We start from the raw sequence: 18,752 nt of genomic DNA, 5'->3' as shown, positions 1-18,752 counted from the left end.
CCAGGGCAGAGTAGAGGGGGAGGATGACCTCCCTCGACCTACTGGCCACACTCTTTTTGATGCACCCCAGGATGCCATTGGCCCTCTTGGCCGCCAGGGCACATTGCTGGCTCATGGTCATCCTGTTGTCCACCAGGACTCCCAGGTCCCTTTCCACAGAGCTGCTCTCCAGGAGGTCAGCTCCCAACCTGTACTGATGCGTGGGGTTATTCCTCCCCAGATGCAGTACCCTACATTTACCCTTGTTGAATTTCATTAGGTTCCTCCCTGCCCAACTCTCCAGCCTGTCCAGGTCACGCTGTAAAGCAGCACAGCCTTCTGGTGTGTCAGCCACTCCTCCCAGTTTAGTGTCATCAGCAAACTTGCTGATGGTACACTCTATCCCTTCATCCAGATCATCGATGATTATATTGAACAGGACTGGACCCAGTACTGACCCTTGAGGGACACCACTTGTTACTGACCTCCAACTAGACTCTGCACCACCAACCACAACCCTCTGAGATCTATCTGTCAGCCAGTTCTCAATCCACCCCACTGTCCATTCATCTAGCCCGTACTTCCTAAGCTTGCATGTGAGGATGATGTGGGAGACAGTGTCAAAAGCCTTGCCAAAGTCAAGGTAGACAACATCCACTGCCCTCCCCTCATCCACCCATCTAGTCACTTCATCATAGAATGCTATCAGATTAGTCAGACACGACTTCCCCTTAGTGAATCCATGTTGACTACTTCTGATAACTTTCTTTTCATCCAGGTGCTTTGAGATGATACCCAGCACAAGCTGTTCCATCATCTTTCCAGGGATGGAGGTGAGGCTGACCGGCCTGTAGTTTCCCAGGTCATCCTTCTTGCCCTTTTTGAAGACTGGAGTGACATTAGCTATCCTCCAGTCCTCTAGAGAAGGCTGAGGGGAGACCTTATTATGGCATACAAGTATCTGAAGGGTGGGTTGAAGGAGGATGGAGCCAGGCTCTTTTCAATGGTTCCCAGTAACATGACGAGGGGTAATGGGCACAAGTTAGAACACAGGAAGTTCCGTTCAAATACACGGAAACACTTCTTTACGGTGAGGGTGACAGAGCACTGGCACAGGCTGCCCAGGGAGGTTGTGGAGTCCCCTTCTCTGGAGATTTTCAAGACCCGCCTGGATGCAGTCCTGAGTAATGTGCTCTGGGCAATCCTGCTTTGGCAGGGGAGTTGGACTAGATGATCTCTAGAGGTCCCTTCCAACTCTGAAAATTCCGTAATTCTGTGAATTTCTTCTTCCCGCGAGTCCCTTGCAGAAGAGGAGGGTTACTTTCAAGAGTAGTTGTTGCTGCTAAGCCCGTTGAAATTGCATTTGTGACATCCAAATGGATAGTTTTTTTCAAGCAGGGCACTGGATTGACAGGAAAGCGGCTGCTCTGCAGCGAACGAGAGGGAAAATTAATAGGAGACCAAGGCAAAAGACAGACAGGTTTTGCTCACCCCCATCAAATTGTCAGGATTTAGAAGAGCACCTTTTGATCTCTCCCAGACTAGTTACTGCTCTGGGTTTGACTGTTTAGTACATTAGTTGCCCTTCACGGAAAAATGCAACTATTGTCATACAAATCTGTAATGAAAATTTAAATGAAAATACAGCATGCAATAAACAAAACATGGCAAAAGTCATCCAGCAGAATACCTGCATCACACAACTTTTTCAAGTGCTTTGTAGCTGAGCAACGGTACGTGCACTGGCTGTTAAAATGAAACAGGTATAAAACGGAAAAGCTTGTGTCTAAGAGCAAGAGCTTTGTGATGCATATGTTTCTTGGAAATATTACCAAAGTTCTGGAATTATTTGATTTAAATGTTTCCTAAATCTTATTACAGTAAGCGCAGTAGAGTGCAAGAGCTCTATGGTATAAGAATGGTCCTGATTTTAATGTCATAAGCTCGTAGCAGTTTAAGATGAGACATGTTAACTGTAAACAAGTGCATCATCTCATTTAACAATCAAAAATTATTTTTCTGCTGTGAGTAAATAATTCTGTTCAAAGCTTTAGAGCATACAGCTAAAACGAGACAGATGAAATACCTTTTTTCGTAAAGAGAAAGCAAAGAGAAAACTTTCCCATGGTACAAATAGTAAAAAACCCCGTTCCTTCATGAAGTCTCATTTCCAGCCCTCGCAGGCTTCTTCTATTGCCTTCAAGAGGCCATTGGGCATTTGGGCTCCACATCCATCCTGCTTCTCGGCTCCCAGTCCTCGGGCAATGGCGAAGTCCATCCTCCTGCAAATACAACAGATGTCTTCAAGATCTGATGTTAAAAAGGAGGATCTGATGGACAGACGTGACATTTTATTGCTGAGTCTAACAGTCCAAGTTTACAACTTTTTTAAAAGGTATACTAAGTACATTTGACTCCTTTTTTTCCGTAAGGATAATTCTTATTGAACAAAGAGGAAACACTGCTGCTACTCAGTAGCTCATTAAATTTGTCATCATTTCATCTGTTTATAGATATTAATTGGTGAAAGAACGCTCTTTCCTAAAAACGCATCTGTTAATATTAAAAAAAATTATCATATTGTATCACATGTATAATATTATCTCAGAGTTTAAAAAACTTTTTTTTTTTTTTTTTACAACATGCATTGCATCTAGCATAGGATAAGGATGACGTGATGTTTTCTTTTCCTATGAATACATGACATAGCCACAGACTGCTGTCTTAAGCTATACATTACCAATGTAAGTGCTACATATGTGGATTTCTTCTAGGATATGTTGGTCTGTCACAGCCAGGGGTGGGATAGGCACTTCAGAGAATGCATGGCCTTTGCTGCAAACGAAAGATGAACATGTGTCAGATATGGCTATATGTTGAGCTTGTATAGGTAAGGCAAAGTAAGGAGTATGGGCCGTGCTAAAACTGCCTTAAGGTAATTAAAAAAAAAAAAAGCGACATCGGTACAACATACCTAAACATCCCTCACCACATTGTATTGCAATTTAGCACGTGTAGGAAACAGCCCCTCTCGTGGCCTGAGCCTTTGCCTGCCAGTCTCCAGGCAGGAAGGCATTGCTACGCCTGCGGCTGGCTCAGGGTTACCTCCTTCACCCAGGCCCGTCGTTTACAAGCAGTATGTTTACTGTGTCACAAGCAGCCTGGTACAACGATGACACGTTTAGCTGGGATTCAGCTGATCCAGCATGCCACCAGCCGGCTCCTGCACTCCTGCCACGGGCATTAGCCAGGGCAGAGCTCTGTTCACAGAATCACAGAATGGTCGGGGTTGGAAGGGACCTCTGGAGATCACCTAGTCCAACCCCTCTGCCAGAGCAGGGTCACCTACAACAGGTTGCACAGGACGGCATCCAGGCGGGTTTAGAATGTCTCCAGAGTGGGAGACTCCACCACTTCTCTGGGCAGCCCGTGCCAGTGCTCTGCCACCCTCAAAGGAAAGTTCCTCCTCATGTTTAGACGGAACTTCCTCTGTTCAAGTTTGTGCCCGTTTCCTCTTGTCCTATCACTGGGCACCACTGAAAAGACTGTTCCCATCCCCCTGGCACCCTCCCTTTAAGTATTTGTAAGCATTAATAAGATCCCCCCTCAATCTTCTTTCCTCTAGACTAAAAAGACCCAAGTCTCTCAGTCTTTCCTCGTAAGAGAGATGTTCTAATCCCCTCATCATCTTTGTAGCCCTTTGCTGGACCCTCTTCAGCAGATCCCTGTCTTTCTTGAACTGGGGAGCCCAGAACTGGACACAGTACTCCAGCTGCAGCCTCACCAGGGCAGCGTAGAGGGGGAGGATGACCTCCCTCGACCTGCTGGCCACAGCCAACAGCCCCTGCTGTTGCCCCATTGGAGCTGGGCACTATGCCATTCCGCATCTGTCAGAGCATCCACTAGCAGCACATCTGTGCCAAATTCAGATGGCAGCATAAAGCTCTCCGTTCCCACAGCCTGTATCTTAAAGTGGGGTCACGTCTCAGAGCAAGGTCTGTCTGACCGACCGGGAGATTAACACACACGTGAGACGGGGATGCGGAGTGGAACAGAAATACCCGACTGCAGGATGACACGTGCTCAGGATACAGGCAGATGCGCACCCATGGCACCATGCAGCCAGCAAAGCAGCGTCGGGTACCTGCGGGAAAAACATCTCAGCTTTTCCTATGGGGTCACCAAGAAGCATCCAAACTTGCGTTCCTACAGGTGAATGCATCCTGCACCAAGTAAGTCTGCTTATAAAATAGGTTTAATAGTAATATATTGAACTGACATGCAATCCCTGACAGAATACTTCATTTCTTGAAATAAGACTGTGTCTGAGCTGTGATAAGTAATTAATAGGGGGTCAGTTACATGCATTGGATGTAGCGCCACAGGTTTACAGTCTTCCTTTGGAGACATTAGCATATATTTGTGCATACATGTATGTTTGCATGTGTGTATAAATACATATATGTGTGGCTATGTTGTAATCTTGGTCTAAATTATGCTGGAATGTTAGATTTGTGCTTCCCTAATATAGTTTTGCCATAATCTTATTTTTGGCCTCTCTTCCACAAAGACATGTGAACCTGAATTTATAAAGTATTTTGAAGCAGAAAATGCCTACTTGTCTAACAACACTCGAGGCTTTTATTTTTGTAGCCATTGGATATAGCAGATTATACACCTTCTACATTAGTCCCACAGTTTTCCTAAAGCATACAAAGTGTTCTCTCTGTCTTGCAAAGAACATTACTGCAAGATATTTTATTTTTTGTCAGAATGGGACAAAAGTCAAACTTTCCACACTGCAGTCAGGGGAAACAGATAAAAAAAATATTATTCTTTGGAAACAGAAACAAGATTTTCATTTAGTGATTGAAGCTGTTTCCCATAAAACTGTCTTAACGACCACATAAAATATTTAAAAATACTTTTCTGTGGCATACAATCAGTTACGCAGACTAGAAGATTTTGGCAGATTTTAAATTGTTAATGCTCGTGCTTGTACTTTTTAATCTTTATTATATGAGTGAGACTTTGTTTTACGTTTCAAATCCAACGGGAGGGAAGCCATTCATAAATAACAGTGCAGGAGATAAATCAGAGTGGGATAATTAGAATGCTCAATATTTGTGCACCTTTTTTGTCCCCTATAAGGCTTCCGCAGCCCTTTCTTCTCAGAATAATAAAAATCCTTGGATTTAATAATTAATTTATATAATTAGCATATATTCGTTTTCTGTGCAGATTGTATGAGAAAACTAGAGGCCAACATGACCCTGAAAACACAGCAATATATTTGGTAAGGATGTCTTACAAAGGGACATAAGCAAGAAAAGATTTTTCATTTTATTTTACCTTTTAGCAGCTTTATTGTTAATTCCAGCATATCAAAGACTTAAAAAACCCATCAACCAACCAAACAAAAACCACTTTCTAGCAAGATACATTGTTCCATTCTCAGAAGAGGCAGACAGAAAGAGAAGGAGAAACTGCTGTAGGGAGAAATTTTAGGTCTTTCAGGAGACGTAAAGATGAACACAGCATGTTATACTGCATCTTTACCCTCTGAAGACTTGGTTTTGAGAAATGTTTTAACTGGTATAACATCACAAGCCCATTGCGTGACTATTAAAGGCACAAATAAAAAAAAAAATAAATCACTGGATGAGATAGTTTCAACTAGACTGCAGTTTTAGTTCAAAAGAGTTGGAACAGATATTTTAGGATGAGACAAGTAGTTGCCATTCTAGTATTATCTACAGCCACTCTGAGGCACAAGGACTATGAATGATTCTCTCTCCAGGTTTAACATACATCATGTTTGGTTTTCTGGAACGGCAGAAACATAACTGAAAAGGCAATAATGCCTTTGTGTGTTTGTGCGTGCATGCGTGAGCATCCGTGAGCTCTCTATATTAATATTTTAGTTTTAGAATATTAAACCATTATTTTTAAAGTTAATTATCGCCAAGCTACCTGTGAATACCTTTTTTTTTTTATCATTGTGTACTTTTTATTAATAACTGATAAAAGGTCTGAACCAACTGACCAGGAGAAAAATAAAGGAGAGATTAACAATAGCATAATGCAAACTGGCATATAATGACAAACATCTTTCATTCTTTAACAACTTGGTTCTCATAAATATCCAGTGATTTGAAGACAAAAGATTTTCAATAATACCTCAGAACTCATTTTTCTAAACCTAAGGCATTTAGGGCTAAATCTTAAGAAAAACGTTCTTATTGAAATTTCAGCTAAAGCAAGGTGCCAGGGTCTCAAGCAATGAGAACCCAAGTGGGGGGAAAAAAAAAAAACAAACAAACAAACCCACAAACCAACAACAAACAAAACAAACCAACAAGCAAAAACACACCCACATGGAGAAGTTAGAAACTGGTTTTAACTGGCAACATCAACATCTCCTGTTAGGACATACATAACTCAAGGAAGAAGAGCAGCAAGAGGAAAATGGAGATATACATTAAAGAACACTACAATTACTTATTTTTCTGCTTTCCCTTCACACGGGGTGTCGATACACATATTAAGTGTACTTGAGGTGACATCTACAGCCACTCTGGGTATCAGATCCCACATAGCCAGGCTGAAATCAGCCATTGGCAACTGTGGAGAGCCAAGACCAAAAGATGAAGCAGCTTGAATACCATTCCAAAAGGTGTTGGGGTTTGGTTTTGTTTGTTTGTTTGTTTATAATTTAGTACTCAAAAATGTTTGTTGAGAGTAGACAAGTATATTTCTCTGCTGTTTGTTAGGAAAAAGAAAAGCCTGCTATACCATAAAACAATTTTCATAGAGAAGAATCATTACATGTCAAAAGTCATCTCTTCAACTTCTACTAAAGCCCAAAGGTAACTTCCCTTTGGTGGGTTTTTCAGCTTGCTTTCTGGAAATATAAGGTGCTTCTTATACTTGAGACAAAAATACAGATGATTAATTCACAGTTTCTTTTTATAAAAATCCAGGAAAACCCGATTACACTGCAGTGGAGCGAAACTTACACACCAATGCCTTTATTAGCATTCCCTCTCATTCACAGTGCACTACTCTTGAAGCTGCCTTTAAAACAAGGCTGTTACGCTATGCTGAGCATCTCAGGATTTAGTAAAAAATGCTAGTAAACATTTATCACTTATGTATAGCAACAGTACAGCAAAGACATTGCACACACTTTCGCTGGTCAAGTATTTTTTGGTATTGTCTGCAGTGGTAAGGAAATTGCACAGTATCAGGTTTTCTTATATTAAACAAATAGCCAAGTATCTGTTTACGCTCAACATACCAGAAGTCCACACACACATTTATTCCAAAAAAAAAAAAAAAAAATCACAAAATTCGTATTTCTGGACTACAGGGCATGAATGTTAACAAATTAATGGTAGATAAAAGCTGCTAAAAGTGAGTATTCGCTGCACACAAATTAAGATTGAAAAAGAAACCATTTTAAAAGGAAAAGATACAAATGTTAATGTACCAATTGTATTCATATTTTCACTTTTAATCCAATAATTCTGTTTGTTCAAGCGAAGCTGCTGTGAAAGTTCCGACATTCCAAGAAATCAAGAACCTCGCAGAGGAATTCAACTCGACTTACTATGCAGCCCTTAAAAGTGCACACTCATGGCTTCCTCAGCCAAGGACCCAAGGACCACAGAGCTTGGATGCCCCAGGCTACCTTTAAGGTCCCTTCCAACCTAAACCATTCTACAATTCTATCCTCTGCGGCACATTTAAGCAGGCACTAGGCACTGAAGAGTTCACTTCCCATTTCTCTCACCGTACCAAGCTCAGCATTCACAAGACCCAGTGGCAAACTGCAAAGAGGATTCGATTTAATTGAGTAATAAATCGGAGAGGGAAACACGGTCCTTCAGCCACTGCACCACCAGAAAGACACCGCATTCCTCTGGGTGCTGATACGCAACCCCGAATTCACAGAAAAGTTAACCTTGCACGCACTTTACTGCTAGCCACGGCGCTCCACATTTTCTGTTTGCATGTGTAAAACTGGCAAATGTTTTTGTTTTAAATCACAGATCACTAAGAAAAAAAAATTCCCCTGGCTTTCCTAAACTGATCTTGCGCAAAACTGGGGCAACCTGGTCTAGTGGGAGGTATCCCTGCCCATGGCAGGGGGGTTGGAACTCGATGATCTTCAAGGTCCCTTCCAACCTAAATCATTCTACGATTCTATGAAAACAAAACATTAAAAGACAAATTATATGTTATGCAAAGCCAACAGAAATTTCAGCTGATGCTATAGCTCACATCTGCACCTACCAGCGTAGAGGGAATATTATCAATGGCACAAACAGAGCCAGAGTAGATCGAGCACTACAACAGTACAGAAGTTTTAAATATAAGATCTGACAGATGGCAGGTAATCCTCCCTCTTCTCTAAACACCAAAAGCCTGATCCTCCAGCACTTGTACACCCACACAAGCAGATTTTATACCTCTGCAATGCTGTTCAAGGTCAGTAAGATCTTCCAGGAATGCAAAAGTTCATCCACGGGCTTCTCAGGTACAGGACCGGTCTTCCTATTTGGACAGTATCTAATGTGTACACAGCTAAAACATCAATAGACTTATCTACTACATGTAAAATAAAAGCTAAAGTCTGGAATATAATAGCAGGCATTCAGAGCAGGTAGAGTAGTACTCTTTTCTCCTTACATTCACCCTCAGCAAGTCATACCAGGAACACAGACTGGTGTCACCTGGTTTTACATTTCTCACCCAAATTTACTATGCCATTGTTCTGCACCAAGATGTCCTGGTTTGTTATGATCCCAACAAGAAAGGCACTCAGACTCTCTGAAGTATCACTTACAACGTCATTTAGTGGAGCTGATAATACAAAAAAGCGGAGGATAGGACAGGTGATTTCACATCTCTTCAGACGCTGGGAACCCCAAGCCACGGGGCATCAGATGGGTCTCCAAACAGTGCGCAGTATGCTGCTGGATCCCTACCCCATTTGGGGCTTTTAAGCTTTTATGGGATTTTCTTAAAACAACTCTATCCATTTCTATTGTCAATCCAAAAGGATGTTCACAGGAGAACTTGCTGCCTCATTTTCAGATAAAGACAAGGACACATGGGTGGTGTAATCCCTGGTACCGAACGGGAGCTGCCCGCAGGCTCCATTGTTACAGTTCACCGGCGATGTTTATCCTGCGGCCTGTGCAGCTCAGCACAGGCCTGAAAGCAAAGCTATAAACGCAATATATAAGCAGCTAAATAAGCGCAGCCCAGGCCTGCAGCTTCCCAGGGTAACTGCGATGTGGCTCACCGACTCCTCAGTGCACAGCTGTCCCCTGGCTGGCATCACCAGAGCCACGGAGCGCGCCTGCTGGCGTTCCCGACGCACGTGGCAACCCCCTGTCGCTTGGCCAAGCTGCAAATCCCTAAATCCTGTTTATTTTTCTGCTTTCCTGAAGAATTCCTCATGACACTGAAAAAAAAAGCTCCCAAAGAAAATCATTATCTGTTACATGTATTTAAACTTCTTGCACCAACTGTAAAAATTGAATTCCTAAACATGCTGATATGCATAGAAAACTCTAAAATACGTCTATAATACTCTTTCTGTGATTGTATTAGATTAATTCCCAGCAGTTTAGAAAAGAAATGACGTATTCTGTGGTAACTTTCAGGCCACAGGAGACCAAGAAAATCAATATGGACAGCAGGGAGCAGTATGAGCATTTGGGATTAAATTTACGATTCACACATAAAGCATTATAGAAGTTATGAATAAAGATGCAAAAGAAACAAAACCCTATCCCTGGATTTAGTTTGCTTACTCACTATTTTTTATATTAAATACACATACCTGGCTTAGTTTTCTACAGAAATGAGACTTACTCAACTCTACCACCTGTTTGTCAATCCTTTCATTTTAACAGCTTCTGAACTTCATCAGCTTTAATTGCATCTGACGAGGCAGCGAGAGGTTTCAGAGAAAGCATTTCGCTACATAGTGTGTGACAACTCGTGGGTGGGAGAGGAGAGCTTACATTGCTGTTCCCTATGGAGGGAGGGAGGTGGTTGAGGGTTAAGGTCACTCTTGCTCCTCTTCCACCAGCTACATCATCTTCTGCCTCTTGTCTCTAAAGCATCAGGAGTGCTTCTGCTGCCCAGTCCCGGCCAGGGGGCTGTAACCCCACAGCCAGTAAAGTGGCTGCCCACCCATGCCGGGATCACTTCTTCCAAGTGAGGGGCACCAATTCCCAAAAGCTGGTGATGATGAAAATTTTTCCAAATTATTATCACCGAATGTCGTTGCTAGTAACAGCCGGAGTAGGTATGCTTCCAGAGTTAAAATCAGAGGCAATGAGATGAGCCTGATATTAGGTATCAGGAGATAACCCTTGCTGTGATGGCCTCCTCCATAAAACAAAATATGAGTAGGATATGGTTAGTCTTCTGTAATAAAAATCTTTCTTGCATTACAAAGTACAATAATAAAGCAACCCACATCCTGAACCCTACACAGCCAGGAAAACATTTTTATTCCATATTATTCCAAACAATACTGGGTTATTTATACCCGAGGAAGGGGAAAAGAAAAACAAAAAAGAACAACAAAAAACCCTGAAACAAACAAAAACCCACAAAGAACGAACATTACTTAAAATGAGAAACAGCTTTCTCTGAGTTGCGAGTGAAATTTTTATGACAGAGCCCAATTCAGATGATGCCTGATTAAAAATGGTTCATTTGTAGGCAAGTTGGAATTGGCTGACTACTGCCTAATCATTAGGAATATTTATATGCATCTCAAACTATTTAAAAGGGAAACATTGGAAGAAAGAATAAAAAAAAAAAAGTAACAAAAATGCATTTCAACCCAAAAAGCTTTCCTTTGCTTTCTATTTAGAGATATAATGAATACTGTAGCCATACAAGTAGGAAGACCACACGACAAGAGAATGAGACAACCTGGACAAATACAAGAATTTAATAACTGTGATTTGCAATCAATAGTACATTTTATCACAGCACCTCACAACTTTTTCCATGGGTGCTGAGTTTTAGGCTGTTCAGCACAAGTGAGTTCTTGAAACAGAAGCGATACAGTCGCAAAACTCATTTGTGATTTGACTCCTGCTGTTAAAATCGTAAAAAAAAAAAAAAAAAATAAAATCTAAATGGTCCGCTACCAGTTACATACCATGCACAGACTTCATCTCACTCAAAGTTACTCGTGTACTTCTATCCAATAATCATTCCAACAAACTAGTGCTTGTATGATTAAATACTGGATCTTGATTCATAGTCTTAAATGCAAAAACACGTGTTTATTGTGTTGGGCTCAAAATACATTCTGGCTATTTTTGTTAGTTCTAGGGTTTCCACCACCAGATCATCTGAGCAAACCAGTGTCTAACGCATTAAACCTCACCGCTTCCACCGAGGAACTTTTACAAGTGGGGACAGACACGTGCCGAAATTAAAAGCCAAATTCCCAGTGGTGCTTAGGAACTGAGCAGCAAAGCCTCACGGGGTTTTGAGGCGAGAGCAAGCACACGGACGGAGGAGTCATCTGCAGGTGGCTACAACAGCCCCGATTCAAGTACGCTTCCACGTCCAGAGAGATCCTGAAGAGATTGAAGCTGCATCTCCCGCCCCTGCGGCGAGTGTCGTCAGCACCAAAGCTCAGGGCCTGCCGCTTTCACGGCTTGTTGAAGTTGTTGCGTATTGCGTAATAAAAACAATAAATTGTTATCATTAATGCTTAGTGGGTACAGGCTAGTAGGTAGCTAACGCTACCATGCAGGTCTTTTCCATACTGAACAATGCTCTCGCCGCTAGACAGCACCCGATCCTCTCTGCAGGCTGCCTCCAGCTTCCAGAAAGGTTGGCAATGGAAGTAAAAGACAAGCATTGGGGGTTTAGGGAGAAAGAAAACCCCCAAACAAACAAAACCCACACCGTTTCAGCAGTCAGGCATGCACTGAATTTTTCCTTTCTAGAGCACCATCAGTATTCAGGCACCTCAGCGAGGCAGCGGCTGCACTGTAATTAGTCCGAGAAGAGATTCAGCTGCATAACTGCTGCTCTGGGTCCTGCCCACAAGAGGCTGGAAATAAACTGTGACAGCACAGGACCCTCAGCTCTGGTCCCCTGAGGTTTTTGGCACGTGTCCCGGGCACTTTGGTATCTCTCACATCTAGCCACAACCTCCCTTCGATTAATATTTAGCACTGCATTTCCTGACACAACCCCCTCCTTGCCTCACGACGGAGTCAGTGTGAACATCCATCCCCGCTTATTTCAGTTAAAGAAATGGCATATGCTATAATACCCTATAGTCTTCCTTGACATTTAAGGATATGTATAAAAAGTAATCTTTTAAAAGGAGCTGTACAGTAAACTTTTATACTCTTTGCCGCATCTTTTGCTCTTTTGATGAAATCTGAGAACATAGACCCCCTCTCTCCTTGAAGGGCATCCTTTGGGTTTTTTTTCCTCCAAATGGTGGTTGCGACAATTTGAAGGTTGTCTACTGAGCAGTTAGAATTAACATATTCAACAGCCATTTGATCTTGCCTTGAGGCTCAGTAAGCCTAGAAATAAAGGCATTTTGAAACATTATCTCAATATTTACTCTAATGAAGCTTGGGAAAAAAAAAACAAACACAAATCCGTTATGTCTACCCTCCACGCTTTCACCTCAAAGAAAGGTAGGTTCAAACAATAAAGCACAAAACGTTTACGGCAACCTTATTTGTCACGGCCAAGAACCTGATAGGAGAGGACTGATTCTGTAGATATACCTCTTAAAGAATGTACAAAGATGTCTGTATTTTACCGGTGGCATTTGTAGTTCGGTTATTTTGAAGACAGCACACCACATAATTCTTCCACGCTAGAAGGAAACCTGTAATTCCTTATCAGCAAGACATGAACTATTTTTACCTTTCACACGTTTAAAATTTTCTCCGTGACGCATTCACCTCTGTAGTCACAAAGGTGCGAGGGTTTGCATTTCTGCTATTTGGGAGTTGCAAAGGCTGAAAACACCAGCCCTGAAGATTACCTTAATTTATACGCTAATTACATCACACCCAAGGCACCTACCTCAGTTGACCGGATCCCTCCCAGCCCAGCGTTCTTCTGCCTCTGGCACACCTCCCTCATCTACAAGACACACACAACTGAGACCAGACAGTGGACGAGGAGGCCTTCTACAGCAGCTGCCCAGCCGTACTGCCGCTCAGGGCAGGGCCAGACTGAGTGGAGAACACATCTGGCTCCTCAACCAACACAGCTGCACCTCACAGCTGTTCCCGCTTTCTTTCCTCCCCCCTCTCAGCCACCATGGCACAGCTCATGACACAGTTTTCTGCCTCTCATAGGAGCTACACCAACTGCTTTGGCCACCAAATAAACACCCCTGAGGGCGATACTTTAGCTGTGACCTCGCAGCAGAACGATCAAGAGCTGAGTTGCAAACCAAAGGAGAATGATCTTTACAAGCATTTTACCAAGATAAGAATGGTTGGAAATTATTTGGTTGGTCAAAAGAAAGTCAGGGATCAAGAGAACAGTGAGCTGTCTCAGCTTTTAGGAAGTTGTAGATGGTTTAAGCATCAAGTGATTTGTGAAAACAATAGTAAGTATAAGAAACACGGTGTAGTGGTAGCCACAGAAAATTAAGAATTTATTTTACAGATCCTGAACACACACAGTTGGAGCATAGCATAGCAGCACGTTGTTAATCATTTTAGAGGAGAGGTAAATTGTGACAATTTTGCATTGTTGCGAGATAATACAAAATTTCTAGTGATAACACCAAAATACATTGCTCGTGGTGAAGTATTTCTCCTTACCTGTGAGCAGGGCGTTGTATCAGCCCAGGGTGCTGCAGTCTGACAGCAAGAGAGAAAGCAGCGGCCACCGGACGATTCATCGTTGGCGTCTGAAATAACTCAGACGGAAAAGGTGGGATTCTGAGAGCAAGGATCAAGAAATTGGCAGGAACATCTTACAGAGCGTTAAGGCAAAGTATGCCAAAGCAGCCAAGCAGGGAGACAGGACAAGCAACCTGTTCCTAGAGAGTCCACAGCACATCAGAGGGTTCAGACCTCCAGTCAGATTTTTTTTTTTTTTTTTCTCCTGAGCGTTCCAGTGAGTTTTACCACTCCAGTTATCTTGCTTCTCTGTTCTCAGTAGACCTAATATCTTTAGCTGGAGTATATTCCAGTCATCTCTCCACCTGGTGGATGACAGGGGACTCTCGCACCATTGAAGACACCACTCTCAGCTCCATAATCTACGTAAAGACTTCATAGCACCATAGTGACAGTCTCATGTTAGTTTTTTTTCTGGTTTGCAGGCATTGTTTCTCAGCAAAATGTCACCATCTTCCATAGAAAACAAGTATGGACAGCACAAAAAAGAAGGGAGTTGAAAATCCCATTTAGGTTCAGAAAAATAAAAGCTCAAAATGTTTTATTAGACATAGTGTTAAACTTCATAGACAGTATTAGTTAAACACATATTTTCACTTCTGAGTCTTCAAATGCCTATAAATAATCTTCCACAATATTGCAAAACAGAAACTTGTTTCTTAGTAATTAACCAAAGTTTTTACTAACACACATGTAAAATACACATGTCCAAATGGTTTTGTGGATCATCTCCACCCCCTTTTTGGGTGGCTCTCCCCTCACTTTTAAACAGTTTTGCAAAATCCATGGGGGTTTGTTACATTTTAGGTTGCAATTATATTATTGATTTTTCCAGTTCAGCGAAATTTTGGGTCTTGACTGTAAAATGTATGCTTATTTAATGTATTTATTATTATCTAAAAAACTCTGAAAACATTTAATTAAAAAAAAAAAAAAACAAACAGTTTAGCAGTTACAGTACACATAGTCTGAAGCTGTGAAAAACTCCAGGCAACTTTGCTCGGTAAAAAAAAAAAAAAAAAAAAAGGAAAATTTTGCCTTCGGAAGTCTTAGCAGCGGCAGGTATCCTAAAATATAGAAAACTTAAATGGGATTAAACACCCCCGCCTCCTCCCCCCAAAAAGAAAAGCAAAGGTGAAAATCAATAAATTTTTCTAGGGGGTTGGTTTGTTTGTTTAAAGATAGTTTGAGAGGGTTGCTTGCCTGGACTAATGCTTAATGTGCTTTAGAAGTCGGTATCAATACAGTCAAACATAACAGGACACACACACCTGAGGGCGAAGCAACTGGTTGCTGGAGGAATACAAGGCAGATTTGAAATGAATTCCTCATCCAGATTTTTCTCTCTCTTCCCCACCCCCGTGTCCTTTTTGGTCTTGAGTGAGCAGGTGGGGACCAGCCACAGGCTGCCTCTGCAGCAGAGCTGGCTCTCTGCGTCCCCTTTTGACCGTTTCCTACTCTTTGCTTCCACCCGGAGGTGGAGAGCCCTGGGAATAGGTGTGCTAAATCAAGGCAGGCAATGGATTTAAGATTTATCAGGATTTAAGAAGGGATAAGCCAGACTCATTCCATGTAGAAGCCTGGCAAGCAGGTGCTGGTGTACCACATAAAGTACTTCCAAGGTAACCATTGTCTGCATAGAGTAGATTCTGATATTTTAGCGCTGCTTTGTAATAATAACCTGAACTTGAAATCATACATCGAGCTGAATGTGAGATTTCTTTTCATCTTCCCTCTTTTCCTTCACCCTGACCAATAAATATAAGAATCATATACAATCATTCTTGCTACATATAATTAATTTTTTTTTTTGGTGGGGTGGGGTGGTGGAGTAAAATACAAAGCCAACCAATTTCCATCTACTTCATACGGCCACGCGTTGAGACACATGCAAAATAAGAGTTCCTTCCAGGGTAATGGGCCTCCTCCATTCACAAATAGCAGATGTAGTCACCTTCGGAGTTAAGCTAACAAAGAGAAGTAACAATCACCACTGCATTTCTGAACTTTAAATAGTGAAAATCTGTGATACAAGAAACAAAAAGAAAATTCTGAGAACTTGAGTTAAACGCCAAGCATAAATAGCATTTCATGAGAAACCTCGAAGTGCCCTCTTCTGGCAGCTGGCACTAACTGCTACCTCATTTGAAACGCATCCTGTACCCAATAAAGTTCTTTTGGCACATTTTGTTACGAAATTGTCTTCTTAGCTACATAGCAAGGGTATGAAACTGTTAATACACTTTTATAGAACAAGAAACATTGAAGTGATCCGTTAAAAGTTATTTTAAACCAAACGTAATTAAACAGTTCATACTCATAAAATGTGATTTTTCCCCCCATAAAGCATCTACTTAAGATTTGTAGTCTTTCGCTAGCATCATTAGTATCACATAATATCGATGTTATTAATTTGCAACTGTATTGATGTAAATCCCCACTGCATTACTTAGTGCTTCTTATTATTGTCATTCCTTTTTATAGATTCACCTCAGGAAACAAAACATTTTTGGTTGCAGTTAACCAAGCCCCAAAAATGCAGTAGGTTAAAATTACATTAGAAAAATAAACCCGAACGCTCCGTTTATTTCTCGGTTTGGTGTTGCAAAGCAAAACACTCATTCATCGTCCAACCTTTCCTAAGTACTTTCATCAGTGTAAGAGTTGTAATACATTTCGTTTTGTTTAATTACATATTTTGTTTCTATAGCAACTAGAAAGCTTCTAATCCATTTCCGTTCCTTCCTAAGCCGTTACATAGCAATTTTCTTTCACGATACAGTAGCAAAAGATAATCCTTCTTTAGAACTCCGGGTACTATCTGTTCTTTCCAAATATCCCTTAATTAGTATGCATTAGGATTAAAACCAGTTGTAGTACCGCTACAACTAAAAGAAACCGAGTAAAAAGAACTAGCAGGATCTCGACAGAAAATTCTGTAACTCCTGTTAAGTAACTTCAGCATAAATTTACTGCCACCTGCAGGCTTTCAGCAGCACGGCTCTCCGGAGCACAGGAGCAAGGGTACCCCCACCACACACCCCACCTCCGTGGAGGGAAAGCAGATTTAATATTCCCACTCGTGCCAACCGACTCAGCTTTGTTTTGCTTATAGGAAAAGGAGGATCCACTAATGTTGCCCTGTTCAAAGAAATAATGCAGCTTATTTTCATTTGTGTTGCCCTATTCCAGCTTGCTCATGGAGACAGCGGTGATGTCTGAAGATTTTCCTACTGCACATTCAAAAAAAAAAAAAAAAAAAAGAAAAAAAAAAAGAAATACAAGTTCCACTGCTACCTTCAAAAACATAACCCAGATCTCTAAAAAAAATCTGGCAAATCAGATCTTACAATAAGCCACGTCTGTTGTCAAAACATCTGAAAACACTGGTTTAGGAGAATTTGGAGATTACTGCCTTACTGACCCGAGTCCTATACATTTATATTCTTTCATACGCACAAGCCATACTGGAAGTGTAATATTGACACTTTTAAAGCTTGGAAACACCAAACAAAGTTTGCCTACAAAACCTTTTTTGGAACCCACTGCCACATGAAACAGTCCTTACAAAATCATAGTGTTTTTTCCAATCAGAAGTTGCCTCTGTCAATGCCCTGGGTAACTGGAGCTAAGTTAGTCATCTTACCATTATTTTTAGATGCTGGTGTTTGACAGATACTTCATCATTTCATTTATTCCATTTACCCCTCCGAAGTTCATTCTGGAGCTGGAGTTTCTTCAACACTGCATTCAGCACCACACCTAACTTTGGGTCCTCTGCCTGCTGGCCAATCTGTCAGCTCAGTTTCAGCATTCAGACTCTCTGTACAACATCTGGGGAAGTTAGATTTCTAGAAACGAGGTCTACAGGAGCCTGCACACTGAAACAGGAGTCAGCTCAGCACATACCTTTTCAGCTTTCTAGTCTGGCAGTTCCAGAAAAGAACAGAAACGAGTCTTAAATGTCGGAAGCCGCATCTGTTCCGTCAAGACCAGGTTTTCCACACAGAGAAACAAAAGCATACACAATGCCATGCAAGTACAGTTAGTTCGGCTGGCATTTCCATGAAATATCAGGCTTACTGATTACATGCTGTGCTTTTGATTAAGCCGTAGACTGCAAATCCCATGCTGATTTACTGCAGATGTACCGTGCGGCTGACCTACACACATGCTGCAGAAACACTGAAGAATTCCCAAACACCGTGCAGTTACCGTGCTACCTGCTAGTACATGTCACCCAGAGCATCCTGACTGCCAGACCGCTGAGGTCCCTTAGGTACCCGAGGGAAAATACTGGCTACTTGGTCTTAATTCCAATAGTAACCATGCCCCCAACCGAGAAGGGCCTTGAAAAAAAAAAAAAAATTACTTAAGAAGTTCAAGTGCCCTTAGAACAGAGAGTACCTGGCCACTTGTAAAAGGGTGTCTGGACAGGGCTGTCATGTGCAGAAACAGAAGAAAGCACGTCCCATTTAGCTACCACGAGGAACAGTGAAAGGCTCCAACAAACCTGATATGGATAAACGCACTGAAGATTTTAGCTATTTAAATGTGAGGTCTATTGAACACGTTTTCTCCCTTCCTCTCCCCCTTGTCCTCAAGAACAAGGCTAAAAAGCAGCTCTTCCCACAGTAATAACTGAAGAACTTCTCCAGGAGACTGGGAGCAGTATCAGTGCTTCTCTCTTTTGGTAAAAGCCAAAACCTATTTTCCCTTTCCACTTCAAAGAATAAAATGAAAATAAACAAAACCCCCCGCCCAGAACAAATTGAACCTGTTGGTGGAAGACAGCATAGGTTTTAAAAATGAGTGAAAATTTTAGTGCTTAAT

Source organism: Vanellus vanellus (genome assembly GCF_965231255.1).
Source record: "Vanellus vanellus genome assembly, chromosome: 6".
In the NCBI taxonomy this organism is placed as follows: domain Eukaryota; kingdom Metazoa; phylum Chordata; class Aves; order Charadriiformes; family Charadriidae; genus Vanellus; species Vanellus vanellus.
This window is presented reverse-complemented; position numbering follows the sequence as displayed.